Consider the following 17,080-nt stretch of genomic DNA (forward strand, 5'->3'; position numbering starts at 1 on the left):
ATTGTGCCATTTTTTAAAATTTACAGAAATGCGCACATTGTACATTATGTAATACTGTAATAGAGTGGATTATAGGATTTTACAAGCATTTTAACTCAGTTCACACTGGGGATTCCTGACAGGCAGGGAGTGGGAGAGAAGACAGCACATTACATGGTAAGACCTACCCCGAAAATAAGCCCTATCGTGTTTTTTGTTGCCAAAATTAATATAAGACCCGGGCTTATTTTCAGGGAAACACAGTATGTGCAGGCCAGTAAAGTTCCTCCACCCCAAACTCGCTCATCCATGTTATTATGGACATTTACTGTAATTCTGCACTGGTGTGCAGTCATGATGGAACAGGTGGGGGCCATCCCCAAACTGTTCCCACAAAGTTGAACAGTCCAACAAGATGAAATTGCCCAAAATGTCTTGTTACGCTGACGCCTTACAAGTTCCCTAACTGGAACTAATAGGCCTAGCCCAACCCCTGACAAACAACCCCTCCACTAAATGATTTGGACCAGTGCACAAAGCAAGGTCCACAAAGACATGGATGAGTGAGTTTGGGGTGGCCTACAGAGAGTCCTGACCTTAAACCGATAGAAGACCTTTGGGATGAATTAGAGTGGAGACTTCTCGTCTAACATCAGTGCCTGATCTCACAAATGCGCTTCTGGAAGAAAGATCAAACATTCCCATAGACACACTCTTAAACAGCCTTCCCAGTAGAGTTGAAGCTGTTATAGCTGCTAAGGGTGGGCCAACTCATTATTGAATACTCAATATGTATACATGAATAAGTGAATACTGTAAAACCTTGAACTGCGAGCATAATTAGTTCCAGAAACATGCTTGTAATCCAAAGCACTTGTATATCAAAGCAAATTTCCCCATAAGAAGACGTTTCCATTACTTCTTATGGGGAAATTTCGTTCCACAACCATTGTGTCAGAGAAACCTTCAGCTGCAGACTGGCTGTCACATGACACACACCACATGACTTCCGCATGACTTCCTGGCTGCCTATAAAAGCTGAGCAAGTGCTCAGAGGAATTGCTGGTTTGTCTTCAGCTTCCTGTACCTAAGTTCCTATTTCCTGTTGATTGATTACCTGCTGCGACCCGGATTGACCCTGACCTACTCTGATCTTCTCCTGGACTTTGTTCCTGTCTCCTTTGTTTGACCCTCTGCCTGTGACCCTGATTCACCTTCAGTCTCCTGTGCCTTGACCTTCTGCTTGTGACCCAGTCTTGCCTCCTTTCTCCAGTGCCTTGACCCCCAGCCTGTGACCTGGATTGTCTGCTTACCTTTGTTTGACCCTTAGCCTGCTCCGGACATTCTACCCGACTTCTCCTGCTGGATCCTGATACCCATCGGTTCCTGCTCCAGTTCTACAGGACCTCAATGCAAGCTCTACCCTGCTGGCTGGTAGCTTGCGCCTCTTTATGCCATCCACCCTCTGTATTACCTCCAGGGGGCGGAGTGCACTTAGTCGCAACAGCGAAAAGCTCTTGGCATTTCGGCCTTGTGAGTACCCTTATTCTGACACATTTACAGTACACATAAGCATGTGTTTCATAGTAACATTTGAAATGGGCTGACCTGTGGTAGGGAATTGTGCAATGGAATCTATGAAAGCATCAGGAGAGTGCTGTGGTGAAGAAGGATTAGCCACATCCATAAGAGGGGGGGGGGGTTGTCTGGGTCTTCAGAGTCTATACAGGGTTTAGACTTAACTGGACTTCTTGTACAGTAGTAGGAGATGAAGAGTTAACTTCTAAGGTGTTCTGTTGCAGTTGCTCACCTATTTTTACAGCATCTTCTGAGCCTGTGTTTGCTGCTCGAGCTGTAGAGGTCCTGAAGCCAGGTGTGTGGTATGTCTCTCACCGCCATTTTGGTGAACCCAGCACTGCACCGTCGGATAGAAAGCCAACAGTTTTTGAACCAGTTTTTTGTCAATTAGGTGACCAGTCAGAATGTGTAACAGAAGTGACATATCGTCACCGCCATCTTGCCACACCCCACACGCCTCCATAGTAAGGATACACTGAGAAGGGGGAAAGCGGATATCTTGGTACACCCAACTGAGTTTTGCATTCTACACTTATTTTTTTACTGTACACTGAGTTTATAAAGTGAAATACAGAACTTAGAACTCTGTCTGACTGGTTAGATGTTGAATTTTAAAAGCAGCAGCAAGCGTGCTCATCCCATAGGTTTGCTAGACAGTTTGTTGCTTTTAAAATGAAACCTCTATTCTAATGGGTCGTCTAATCTGACGAAACACCGGTGGTGGGTCTGGGCAGCTTCTCCGCATACCGGAGGAGTCAGTGGGAATAAAGGACGTTGGGTCGCAAGTAATACCAATAACCGGCTGGGCTCTGATGAAGAGGTCCTTTGAGCCTCGAAACGCGTCAGCCGGCAGTGATACACCTTCATCCCCCCATTTGGAGTGTGGTTCGAGGGGTATTTACTACAGCGTTGTTGACAAGCCTATTATGCTGCTTTCTTTGTGAGTAGTTTTTTATTACATTTTTATTCTATTAAATTGTTATTACGGTAACACACTAGGCTGGTGCGCCTTTTCCTTTTCTTCTCTCTCTCTTACTACCAGGATATTCCTCATCCATGAAGGGCAGCAAGGCCTTTGTTACCGTTTTTGGCACTTTTTCTATGGAACACTGACTGTTGGACACAGGGCCGATCCTAGGGTCACAGATGCCTGGGTGCAGAAATATTTCTGGCGCCCCACATGGGCGTGGTCATCTTACGAACTCCTCCCCTTTACAAATGTTTCTATGGCTATGACTCAAACACAGAGATGCTCCCCTAAGAAGTCTTCATTACCTTGGGATCCTCCCATGATCTTTTAACAATAAAGAAAATTAGTACACTAATAGGGGCCTGGAGGGGGGACTGCAGACAAACTAAAAAAGATAGTCAGAGATTGCTCCACGCGCACCGGACAGAATAATTAGTGGAACCTAGTACCGGAACGTGTTCCAGTACTAGGCTCTGCTGCAGTACCCAGCCCAGATTTTGGGGACAGCGGGAGGTATGCACTCTTGTCAGTTGCCAGCAGAGAGAGCAAGCAGGATGGGGAACCGCAGCACCCGCTACATGTTCTCTGCCTCTAGACACACACAAGGAGGAGGGAGGGGAGCTCTCTGGAGCTTCGGCGCCCCCACCTCTGCGGCGCCTGGGTGCGGAGCACCCCGTGCACCCTGCCTAGGATCGGCCCTGGTTGGACAATCCACTCGTGCGCAGGAGTATTTGTTTTTCTGTATTACCAATACCCCCCAGGTTGCTCTGACCCTGCGAGTCCTCTGCCACCTCTGACACCCTGGGTTCATACATTTTCCCTTTTTAAATGACAAGAGGTAAGTAAATACACCAGAATTGATTAAACCAGTAGCTCGTTTACTTAAAGCGGTGTTTCACCCTGCAGAACAACTTTTTAGCATAAAATTCGGCATAGTAGCGCGAGCTACAGTATGCCTGTCTTAATTTTTTTATCCCCGTACTCACTGTTATATCGTACATAGAAGATTCCGACTGCCCGCGGGGAATGGGCGTTCCTTTCAAGAGGGAGGGTGATTGACGGCCGGCTCTGGCACGTCACGCTCCCCGAAGACAGCCGGAGTAGGTCTCGGCTCTTCACGGCACCTGCGCACAGACTATGCGCAGGCGCCGTGAAGAGCCAAGCCTATTTCGGCTATTTCCGGAGAAGCGTGACGCGCCAGAGCCGGCCGTCAATCACCTTCCGTCTGGATTGGAACGCCCATTCCCCGTGGGCAGTCGGAATCTTCTATGTACGATATAACAGTGAGTACGGGGATAAAAAAATTAAGACAGGCATACTGTAGCTCGCGCTACTATGCCGAATTTTATGCTAGAAGAAAAAAAAATGTTTTTTTCTTTTTATAGGGTGAACCCCCGCTTTAATGAGATGAAAAAAAATGTACATAGTGATCTCAAGTTTACACTTTGAAATGCTATTTCCTGTACAAATGTTATCAGAAACTAAATGACAATCACCTATCAGATTTAAACATTTAACATTTAACAATGAATATTATAATGAGTGGCAATTTTGAAAAAAAAAAACTATATTTTTTACTTTTTGCTATAAAAAATATAATGTTTCTTATTGTGGGGGGATGGGACTAACTGGGGGACATATCGCTGTTCATAACTACTACAAACAGCAGATGTGTCTCTTCGCCCCTGTCAGAACAGGGATTTGTGTGTTTACACAAATCCCGGTTCTGGCTCTCATGCCCGCGATCGTGCGTGGCTAGCGTCGATCACGCCGCCAGCCGCGTGCATCGGGTCCCCTGCCATGCATCGGGCGTGCGCCTCCGGCAGCGCACATGCACCTACTATAGATGCATTACACACAGAGTGATATATTTCAAGCATTTCTTTCTTTTAATTTTCATGATTATGGCTTACAGCTAGTGAAAAACAGAAATTCAGCATCTCAGAAAATTTGAATATTACATAAGACCAATAAAAAAAAGGATTTTTAATACAGCAATGTTGGCGTACTGAAAAGTATGTCCATGTACAGGGTAGTATTACTGCAGGCGATCAGCCTGTGGCACTGCTGCGGTGTTATGGAAGCCCAGGTTGCTTTAATAGCAGCCTTCGGCTCGTCTGTATTGTTGGGTTTGTTGTCTCTTATCTTCCTCTTGACAATACCCCACAGATTCTCTATGGGGTATAGGTGAAGCGAGTTTGCTGGCCAATCAAGCACAGTTACATCATGATTAATTAACCAGGTATTGGTACTATTGCCAATTTGGGCAGGTGCCAAGTCCTGCTGGAAAATAAAAACAGCATCTCCATAAAGCTGGTCAGCAAAGGGAAGCATGACGTGCTCTAGAATTTCCCGGTAGACGGCTGCACTGACTTTGGACTTGATAAAACACAGTGAACCAACACCAGCAGATAACATGGTTCCCCAAATCATCACTTTTCCAGACCAGGACCAGTCTCTGGGACCTTGATTTCCAAATTAAATGCAAAAAAAATTTGGGGAGGCATGTCATCTGCTGGTGTTTGTCCATTGTGTTTTATCAAGTCCAAAATCATGCTGATTTTCGTTTTCAGCAGGACTTGGCACCTGCCCGCACTGCCAAAATTACCAATACCTGGTTTAACGATCATGGTGTCACTGGGCTTGATTGGCCAGCAAACTCGCCTGACCTAAACCCCATAAAAATACCTTATAAAATCTGATTAAACAAAAAAAAATCCCCATAGAGAATCTGTGGGGTATTGTCAAGAGGAAGATGAGACACATCAGACCCAACAATGCAGAAGAGCTGAAAGCCGTTATCAAAGCAACCTGGGCTTCCAAAACACCTCAGCAGTGCCATGGGCTGATCGCCGCATTGATGCAGTAAATCATGCAAAAGGAGCCCCCACCAAGTATTGTGTGCATACTATCCTGTACATGGACATACTTTTCAGTAAGCCAACATTTCTGTATTAAAAATCCTTTTTTTTTATTGGTCTTATGTAATTTCCTAAGAAGGGACGCCGTGGGAGGAGGGACAGAGGGATGCCATGGGATGAGGACAGAGGAATACCTTTGAAGGAGGGACAGAGGGATGCCATGGGAGGAGGGACACCGTGGGAGGAGGAACAGAGGGACGCCGTGTAAGAAAGGATAGAGGGACGCCGTGGGAGGAAGGACAGAGGGACGCTGTGGGAGGAGGGACGCCATAGGATGAGGACAGGGGGATGCCGTGGGAGGAGGGACACCATAGGATGAGGACAGGGGAATTCCGTGGAAGGAGGGACAGAGGGATGCCATGGAAGGAAGGACAGAGGGATGCTGTGGGAGGACGGATGGAATGAAAAGAGGGACACCGTGGGAGGAGGGACAGAGGGATGCCATGGGAGGAAGGACATAATGACTCCGTGGAAGCAAGGGCAGAGGGATTCTGTGGGAGGATCGGGACGCCGTGGGAGGAGGGACAGAGGGACGCTATGGGAGGAAAGACAGAGGTACGCTGTGGAAGGAAGGACAGTGGGATGCTGTGGGAGGAGGGATGGAATGGAAAGCGGGATGCTGTGGGAGGAGGGACGCCATGGGAGGATGGACAGAGGGACTCCGTGGAAGGAAAGACAGAGGGATAGAATGGGAAGAGGGACGCTGTGGGAGGAGGAACAGAGGGATGGCATGGGAGGAAGGACAAAGGGACGCCGTAGGAAGAGGGACAGACAGACGCCATGGGAAGAGGGATACTGTGGGAGGATGGACAGAGGGACGCCGTGGGATGAGGACAGAGGGATGCACAGGCTATCCCCTGGGGGAAATCTTTTGATATATACCACCATATTACTCTGGCTTGATTGCCTCAGCTTTCCAGTATATAAATGTCTGGATCCAGGATCAAAATACTTAGTTGCAGTGCATTGGGCGCTTATTATGCCCCGTACACACCATCACTTTATGTGATGAAAAAAAACGACGTTTTTAAAAACGTCACTTTAATTGACCGTGTGTGGGGGAAAACGTCATTTTATGTCTTGTAAAAAACGACCAAAGAAAATTGAAGCATGCTTCAATTTTATGTGTCGTTTTTCAAAACGTCATTTTTTACTTCACAGAAATTGACCGTGTGTAGTAAAAAACGTCGTTTTAAACGACGTTTTTTCACCCGCGCATGCCCAGAAGCTACTTATGAAGCAAGCTTCAATGGAAAAAGTGGTGAGAACGTAACCTCGCTTTGCTAGAACATTGTGAGAAAAACGATGGTGTGTAGGCAACTTCGTCTTTGAAAATTGAAGTTTCAAAAACGTCATTTTTTACTTCACAGAAAATGTCTTTTTTTTCATCACATAAAGTGATGGTGTGTACGGGGCATTAGCCTCCTTTGTTCTCTCCTTGGATCCCCCCCGGAATAAATGTTTCTCTACTCCAGAGCAAATGGAACCGGCTTGGCTCGTTTAGTATATGGTACCCTACTGCAAGTAATACTCTGTGTAGAGTTTTTTTTTTTCCTTGGAGCTTTTGGAGATTTTTGGCCACTTTCTACTATGCATGGTATCCTTCTATCTATGAGCTTCGTGACATATATTTATGTGGTCTGGATTATTCTAAGATAGTGAAATGTATTTTTCCATTATTACTTTCTGCCCGTCCTGAAGAAGCCTCATGGCGAAACGCGTAGATGACACACAGAGGATAATTTCCATACTTTACAACCTGTATGGTTTTTAATTGATCTGTTTTGTATATTTTCAATTTTTGTAATAAAATTACTTTTTGATATTCCTGTCTGTCTTGCTTCCAAAGTCCGACCATTGATTACCGTTTTTGAGTAATTTCTTTTTTTGTTTGACAGAGGGATGCTGTGGGAGGAGGGACCCCGTGGGAGGAGGGACAGAGGGAGGCAGTGGGAGGAGGGACAGAGGGAGGCCGTGGTAGGTGGGACAGAGGGACAAATAATATTCTGTACTGAAATTAAATGAATTTATGACCTGAGAAAATATGTGCCTTGTGGCCTCAATATAGAATAGACTATCAATGCCTTCATTAATAATAGTTAAATTGGTTAGGTTCACCCAGGTTACATATGACAAGCTGACAGAATTTTTTATGTATTTTTTTATGCAATTCATTAATAGTTTTATGAATTCTTAATGTATTGTTTCTATATGTTTATATTTTTATTTATGATGTACATTTTTCTGGAGGATTAGATCGGCAAAAAAGATTGAATAGGATTGGATCTTGATTTAATTATTTGTCCTTTTTTAATTTTTGACTACCGTAATTAAAGTTTTTTCTACCCGTATAAAATTTTTTTTTTTTGGGACTAGATTACGATTGCATGGATATCCTCTATGATTTGTATCCTCCTCTAAGGGACTAAAAGTCGCCCCGTGAATATATTATGGTGGGGGCTGTTGCAAGGCTTTTTGGTATCTTAGCAAAAGCCTTTTTTTCCATCAGCGAAACGCCACTCAGTGCCAATCTTTTGTTCAGGGTATCCCTATATAAGAGCACAGTGACAGATGTACATCCTGAACCCCGAATGATGTCACGTTTGATAAAACAGGTTGAGAGGAGCCAGGACGTACATCACCTCACATGCATGCTGAGCGGTGGCTATATTGGATGTGGGCAACATTGAGGTTCTGTTATGTACATCGCTGTTTTACGCTTTTTAAATAAATGTGTCTGTTTCCTGCATGTCGAGTCTGGAGGATTTAACCTCTTGCAAGCTGTGGATGTAAACAGTGGATAAGAGTACTATCTGTGGTTATATGCTGGTGCCTTTTGGATGAAGCAGTAATTATCCGGGCAAATAATATGAAGATATGTTTGATCACTCTAAAGTGAGGGTTAAACTTTTCTGGTAAGCCCTCTCCTTTTTATTACACGGAGCGGTGTGCACTTGTGGAATCACGTAAAATACTGTTATATGACTAAGAAGAGTGCAATAATCACTTTATAGTCACTGCTACCCACATGTGCAGCTTCTAGATTAAATCTTGTCAAACCGGCTGCCTTTCCGTCTGGTGGATTCTGCCCCTTTCCATGAATTTGCAGCAGAATGTGCTGTACCACAGTGGCAGGTTCCCAGTCACTAGGGATGAGCTTCGAGTTCGAGTCGAACTCATGTTTGACTCAAACATTGTGTGTTCGGTGAACAGCGAACAATTTGGGGTGTTCGCGGCTAATTCGAAAAGCCGCGGAACACCCTGGAAAAGTCTATGGGAGAAATCTAAAGTGCTAATTTTAAAGGCTTATATGCAAGTTATTGTCGTAAAAAGTGTTTGGGGACCTGGGTCCTGCCCCAGGGGACATGTATCAATGCAAAAAAAGTTAAAAAAAATGCATTTTTTTCGGGAGCAGTGATTTTAATAATGCTTAAAGTGAAACAATAAAAGTGGAATATTTCTTTAAATTTCGTACCTAGGGGGTGTGTAAAGTATGCCTGTAAATCAGCGCTTGTTTCCCGTGAATAGAACTGTCCCTGCACACAGTGTCATTTCTGAAGGATAAAAAGTCATTTAAAATCACTGCTCCCGAAAAAACTGCAGTTTTTAAAACTTTGTTTTGCATTGATACATGTCCCCAGGGGCAGGACCCAGGTCCCCAAACACTTTTTAGGATAATAACTTGCATATTAGCCTTTAAAATTAGCACTTTAGATTTCAAACGTTCGAGTCCCATAGACTTTAATAGGTTTCTAAAGTTTACACAAACTTTTGGTCTGTTCGCAGGTTCTGGTGCGAACCGAACGGGGGCGGTGTTCGGCTCATCCCTACCAGTCACTATTTTGTTGCACGTAAGGGCATTCCAGCTCTGTACCGACATGTGAAGGCAATGTTATGGCATCGTTGGGCAAGACAATTATGCCGCATACACACGGCCGTTTTTCGGGTTCTAAAAAATTACGTTTTTTTTGTCATTAAAAACAATCGTGTGTGGGCTCCAGAGCATTTTTCACAATCTAAAAAATGGGCATTAAAAATTTCGAACATGCTCTTGTCGTTTTTAAGGTTGTAAAAAATGGTCGTGTGTGGGCTTTAACGACGTGAAAAAACCCTGCATGCTCAGAAGCAAGTTATGAGACAGGAGCGCTCATTCTGGTAAAATTAGCGTTCGTAATGGGGTAAGCACATTCATCACGCAATAACAGACTGAAAAGTGTGAATCGTCTTTTACTAACACAAAATCTGCAAAAGCAGTCCAAAGGGTGGTGCCATCCGCATGGAACTTCCCCTTTATAGTGCCGTCGTACGTGTTGTACGTCACCGCGCTTTGCTAGAGCATTTTTTTTCACGATCGTGTGTAGGCAAGGTCGTTTTAATGATCGGGTTGAAAAAAAAAATTTAGAACCCGAAAAACGGTCGCGTGTACGCGGCATTAGCCGTAAGGTCCACGTTACTGCTGACACGTGGTCCAGCAAGCATGGTCAGAGATGCTATATTTAGTTCACAGCACACTGGGTAACTCTGCTTGTTACTCAGAAGGATGCAGGACAGGGCTCAGTGCTGCAGCTTGTTGTGCCGCCATGTCTCCATACAGCTAGTGGGGATGATGAGAGATTGGTCAGCTACACCCCCTCCATGCCTTCCTCTGCTGAATTGTACTATGAAATACCTATACCCCCTAACCTTTCAAGGGCTATTCAATGAGCCAGGCAAAAAGGTGTCACGCAGTGCTTCAGCTGGTCTGTCTAGGGGACAAGACACACACCGTAGCAGAGATTCTTACAGCTCTGTAGGGACAGACCCAGAGGTGGTTCATGCCATGCCAGCTAGAGCCAGGAATGGTGGCTCTAATGGTACAAACCTCCTTTCAGCCCTTAGACAGGAAAAGTTGGCATATGTGCCATGTATGGCACATGTCCTCAATTTGGTGGTGCCTTTCTTAACCACTTGACCACTGGGCACTTAAACCCCCTTAATAACCAGACCAATTTTCAGCTTTCGGTGCTCTCACATTTTGAATGACAATTACCCAGACACACAACACTGTACCCAAATAAAATGTTTGTCCTTTTTTCCCACAAATATGTAGTAGTATATGTGGTAATATGTTGGGTGTTATATATATATATATATATATAAATATATATATGTATATTTATATATATATGTATCTATATTATATAAGTCTAACATATACAGGCCAGATCTCAATAACCTGTAATTACATGTTACAAGGCAAAAGAATCGTGTCCATTGTCAATGGGTGGGGAGACAGAAAGGGTCTCATACCACTACTCAATCAGTTGAATTAAATTAAATGATAAGTCTAGTTTACACATCAGACCTGTAAATACATGTTACAAGTCAAAAGAGGTCTATTGTCAAATAGGCAGAGACAGGATGGAGTCGTTTTTACATATCAAACCATTACTCAGATCACATGCAATCTAATTACTTATTAGAGGGGGGCTTATTAGTATGCAAGGATGCATACTAATTAGTGACTTTGGCTGAAGTCATTTACCTGCTACCTGCTACCTGCTACAGGATGTGTTTCCTGCCTTTCAAATAAAAGATGACCAATCAAATTGCTCAGCTATTCAGTAAAACAAGCAATAAAAATCTTGGAAGTTCAGTCTTGTCACAGAGAGAATGTGATCACGGTTTTCTCTCTGTATGGGTTTGGAGACATAGGGCTCTGAAGAGATTTGAATTATATTCTGTTGGACTTTTGTATCATCTGTGGACTTTGGACTTTGTATGTTTTTGGAAGTTAATTAAATTTGCGTTCTCTGGAGAACCTGGAGTGAGTTGCTGTGAAACAACTTAATTTATGGTCATCATACTAACATCTAAGATATTAATTATCTAACCGGAGTACTGGGCACTACACATCTAGATCACTACAAAATAGAGCTTTCTTTTGGTGGTATTTAATCACCACTGGCGGGCTCTGCACGTGTACTGTGCGAACACGCTGGAACTCATCCTTAGTGATGACAATCAGAAGAACTTTTCAGAATCCTGAGATAGTCACTTCAATGTGACCACTTTTAAACAAAGGTGTTGACTGGTCGGTTTAAAGCCCTTGCCTTCTAATGACCACTAAATTTTGTTTTTTATAAAATATCCATTCCAAAGCAAAAGACAGTATACAGTAGATTGAATGCATTAAAGTGGTACTATAGGTTAATTTTGTAAACATGTAATACTTACCTCCACTGTGCAGTTCATTTTGCACAGAGTGGCCCTGAACATTCTCTTCTGGGGTCCCACGGCGGCTCTCCTGGCTCCTCCCCGCATGAGCTAACCCCCCTCTGGGAAGCTCTCTCCCGAGGGGGTTACCTTGTGGGCACGCTCCCATATGATTCAGTCGGCGGCCATAGTTGCTGAGTGTATGACTTGTCCCCGCCCCCCGTTGCGCCGCATCATTGGTTTGATTGACAGCAGCGGGAGCCAATGGCTGCACTGCTATCAATCTAACCAATGAAGAGTAGACATGTGCACACTGAAATATTTTGTTTCGTAATTTCGTTTTCGTCCGAAAAATAAATTTATTTAGTTACTCCTGAAATTCGTTTTTATTTATTTTGTTTTTCGTTAAAAAAATGCATTCGTCCGAAAATCCAAATGAAGGTCGAATCTGTCATTGAAGGCTTATGGTGTCTGTCGAATGTTCTAAGAAGAAGAAGAAAAAAAAAATTTGACAGAATCTTTAAAAAAAAAATTGACTCTTCATGTCTCTCTATGTCGAATCTTTTCTCTCTATATCGAATCTTTTCTCTCTATGTCGAATCTTTTCTCTTTATATACAATAATATTGGACTAATAGAGTTAAGGTTAGGCACAATTAAGGTAGAATCTGTCATTGAAGGCTTATGGTGTCTGTCGAATGTTCTAAGAAGAAGAAAAAAAAAAAGAAGATTCAACACTTCATGTCTCTCTATGTCGAATCTTTTCTCTCTATGTCGACTCTTCTTCATGTCTCTATCATGTCGAATCTTTTCTCTCTATGTCGAATCTTTTCTCTTTATGTATAATAATATTGGACTAATAGAGTTAAGGTTAGGCACATTCGACCGCAACCAAAAACAAAAATAAAGCATTTGTTTATGTCGGATCTTTCGGTTTTCGTTGTCTGTGCTTTCGTTATCGTTTGTTAAAACTATAATGAAAATACCTGAAATTCGGACGAAAATGCATTTGGACGAATACGAATGCACATGTCTAATAAAGAGCCGACAAGCTGTTTGGAAAGCAACGCAGGATCGCGCCCACCGAAAGTTCAGAGCTCAGGTTAGTAAAACGGTATGTAGTCAGTATTCAGTAATATGTCTTGGATTATAGATTTCCCTTTTCCCACCTAGATCCCTCCAACACAGTCATTGGAAAGCGCCCTTCTAAAAGTCCCCATTCAAAAATGTTACTCACCCCAGCAAAGAAGACAAGACAGCAGAAGGCGAGCAAACAGTGTCTCCAAGTCACCATCCTTGTAGCTTATGTCACCTGTTGCTCTCTGTTGGATTATGCATTGTACATTGTACCATACCTGAGCCCCACCTGTGTACTGCATCTTACTCCCAGTGCTCTTGTTAACATTTAACAACCTCTCGCTGAGCACTTAAAGGGAATGGATGTTCTGTTCAAAATTGTATTACATAATGATGTGACATTGGCTTAATGTAATCAATATTATCAATAAAGTCTTACTGAGTATCCCCAGTTCTCTGACACCCATTTTGGAGAGAGAGAGAGAAGAGAGAGGGGGAGGTGGTTGTAGAGGAAGAGGAGAGAGAGAGAAAGCAAGAGAGAAAGAGGGTGAGAGAGAAAGAGAGAGAGGGAGGTGGGAAAGGGATAGAGAGAGAGAAGAAAGAGGGATAAAGAGAAAGAGAGGGGGAAAGTGAGAGAGAGGGGGAGAAGAGAGAGAGGGGGAGAAAGGGAGAGAGAGAGGGGGGAGAGGGTGAAGGGAGAGAAGAGAGAGAGCTAGAAAGGGATGAGAGGAAGAGTGAGAGAGATTGAGAGGGGGAGGTAGAAAGAAAGAGAGAAGAGAGGGAGAAAATAAAGAGAGGGGGATGGAGAGAATAGAGAGGGAGAGGGAGGGGGAGAGAGGGAGCGAAAAGATAGAGGGGGGAGAGAGTGGGAGAGAAGAGAGAGAGAGGGGGAGGGAGGGAGAGAGAGAGAGAGAGAGAGGGATAGAGGGGGAGGGAGAAGAGAGAGAAGGAGAGGGGAAAGGGAGGGAGGGAGGGGGAGGGGAGGGGGTTAGAGAGGGAGGGGAGGAGAGAGATAGGGGGGAGAAGGGAGAGAGGGAGAAAGAGAGAGAGGGGGAAGGAGAGAAGAGAGAGAGGGGGCAGGGAGAGAAGCGAGAGAGGGGGAAGGTAGAGAGAAAAAGTGAGAGGGGGAGTGAGAGAGAGCGAGAGAGAGAGGGGGAGGGAGAGAGAGGGGAGCAGGAGACAGAGAGGGAGAGGAGGGAGGGAGGGAGAGAAAGATTGGGGTAGAGAGAGAGGGGGAGAAGAGACAGAGAGAGGGAGAGAGAGGGGGGAGAAGGGAGAGAGGGAGAAAGAGAGAGAGGGGGAGGGAGAGAGAGGGGAGCAGGAGACAGAGAGGGAGAGGGGGGAGGGAGAGAAAGATTGGGGTAGAGAGAGAGGGGGAGAAGAGACAGAGAGAGGGAGAGAGAGAGGGGGGAAGGCTTGGCAAGTATGCTATGTTTGGTAGAAACTGTAAAATAGATTACAATGCAACATGCTGCAGATTTTCTACAGTGTGGAAACACGTGGTTGTTTCTGCATGGCATTGTGATGGACACTGTGTGCATGGTGTGGCACTGTGATGGACACTGTGTGCATGGTGTGGCACTGTGATGGACACTGTGTGCATGATGTGGCACTGTGATGGGCACTGTGTGCATGATGTGGCTCTGTGATGGGCACTGTGTGCATGATGTGGCACTGTGTGCATGGTGTGGCACAGTGATGGGCACTGTGTGCATGATGTGGCACTGTGATGGGCACTGTGTGCATGGTGTGGCACTGTGATGGGCACTGTGTGCATGGTGTGGCACTGTGATGGGCACTGTGTGCATGGTGTGGCACTGTGATGGGCACTGTGTGCATGGTGTGACACACGCCAAGCTGCTGATTTCAATGCAACTTTTAATGTGACTTTGATCCAGAGTGTAATGTTGGATAAAAAAGCTGCACTCAAAGTCACACTCTAAATCATGGGACTATGGAGTGTGACTTTGATGCAACTTTGAGTGCAGCTTTGATCCAACTCTATACTCTCTGGATCAACGTCGCATCAAAAGTTGCATCAAAGTAGTGCAGGTATCTTTTCAAAGTCGCTGATTTTTAAAGTTGCATAGATGGAAACAGGTGCCGTTGAAATCAATGGGCTGTGACTTGTCATGTTTATGTGTCCAAATTCGCATGACAAATCATACTAGTGGAAACAGAGACTTAGGGTCAGATTCACAGCGGAGATACGACGGAGTATCTCAGATACGCCGTCGTATCTCTCAGAGTATCTATGCGACTGATTCATAGAATCAGTTACGCATAGATAGCCCTAAGATCCGACAGGTGTAATTGTTTTACACTGTCGGATCTTAGGATGCAATACCGCGGCCGCCGCTGGGGGGAGTTTGCGTCGTAAACCAGCGTCGGGTATGCAAATTAGTAGTTACAGCGATCCACGACGGTTTTTCGCGTTCGCTACGTCGCTGCTAGTCTAGTTTCCCGTCGCAAAGTTAGTCGTCGTTTTAGGTGCCCTAACTTTACACAGCACACGTATGTGCTGTATAAAGTATGGCCGTCGTTCCCGCGTTGAAATGTAAACATTTTTTCCTTCTTGCGTAAGACGTCCGGGAATACGGAAGTACGCTACGCACGTCGCCCTTCGAAAAAATGACGTCACTTCGCGCAAAGCACGGCGGGAAATTCAAAAGGGAGCATGCGCAGTAGGTCCGGCACGGGAGCGCGCCTAATTTAAATGGCACATGCCCCTTTGAATTATGCGGGCTTACGCCGGAGGCCGCTGGCGGAAGTTTTCTCGCAAGTGCTTTGTGAATCAGGCACTTGCGATGAAAACTTGCGGCGGTGTAACGTATCTACGATACGTTACGACGCCACGATTCTACGTGAATCTGGCCCTTAGTGTGGCTGCCTGTTGACGTGGAAATTTCACTATATGCTACACATAATCCATGTCTCCTGTGCTAATAAAGCGCCTTTTCAGCCATTTGGTATAATGCATCTTAGTAAACTCCTGCTTCCTGAGTAAAACAGACATGACCCCCATCCTCACATCCTTAGCTCCATAGGCAGACTTGACTCAAAAGCCTGTGCTTTGTTTATTTACAATAGCGATGACAATAGAGCTTGATGGCTTCACAATGAGCCTATCAAGCTCCGGCATGTCCCCACTCTGGAAACACTTCTCTGCATCCTCAAGAAACTTTCCACTACGGGTCTCAACCAGCATCAGTCTGCCCCAGTCTGCTCTTTAGAGCAGGCTGCAGGAGAAGTAACACTGGGAGTAGGGTGACCACATTTCCAAACTGCCATTCAGGGACACCCCCCCCCCCCCATTTTTTGCAGATTTTTGGGGCAGGGGCGTATGAAATCAGCGGGCCCATGTGCGAGATCAAAAGTGGGCCCTAGGCATCAAGAAAAACAACTGAGTGGTCGGGGCACAGAGTAGTCAGAGGGGCAGTGGGATGGATAGAGGCACACCTCCCAACTTTCTGAGATGGGAATTAAGGACACCTATTAGCAAATATATGTAGGAGAATTATAAACAAAGAAAAACTGGTTAAACCCACAGGTGCTTTTTTACCACTACTATTCTCTTATATTGGCTCCTTGAGGGACACACAAGGAGGAAAGAGGAACAGAGGGGCAGAGGGACAATGCTCTAAATGAGGGACAGTTCCTCCAAATCAGGAACAGCACAGGAGGGGGGGGGGATGAAGAACAGCACAGGGTGGGACCAGAGGACAGCACAGGAGGGGGGGGACTGAAGAACAGCACAGGTGGGGGACTGAAGAACAGCACAGGTGGGGGACTGGAGAACAGCACAGGTGGGGGACTGGAGAACAGCACAGGTGGGGGACTGGAGAACAGCACAGGTGGGGGACTGGAGAACAGCACAGGTGGGGGACTGGAGAACAGCACAGGTGGGGGACTGGAGAACAGCACAGGTGGGGGACTGGAGAACAGCACGGGTGGGGGACTGGAGAACAGCACGGGTGGGGGACTGGAGAACAGCACAGGAGGGGGACTGGAGAACAGCACGGGTGGGGGACTGGAGAACAGCACGGGGGGGGGACTGAAGAACAGCACAGGAGGGGGACTGGAGAACAGCACGGGTGGGGGACTGGAGAACAGCACGGGGGGGGGGGGCTGAAGAACAGCACAGGAGGGGGGGGACTGAAGAACAGCACAGGTGGGACCAGAGGACAGCACAGGAGGGGGGACTGAAGAACAGCACAGGTGGGACCAGAGGACAGCACAGGAGGGGGGGGACTGAAGAACAGCACAGGTGGGGGACTGAAGAACAGCACAGGTGGGGGACTGGAGAACAGCACAGGTGGGGGACTGGAGAACAGCACAGGTGGGGGACTGGAGAACAGCAC

This window comes from Rana temporaria, chromosome 3 (genome assembly GCF_905171775.1).
Source record: "Rana temporaria chromosome 3, aRanTem1.1, whole genome shotgun sequence".
NCBI classification, from domain to species: Eukaryota; Metazoa; Chordata; class Amphibia; order Anura; family Ranidae; genus Rana; species Rana temporaria.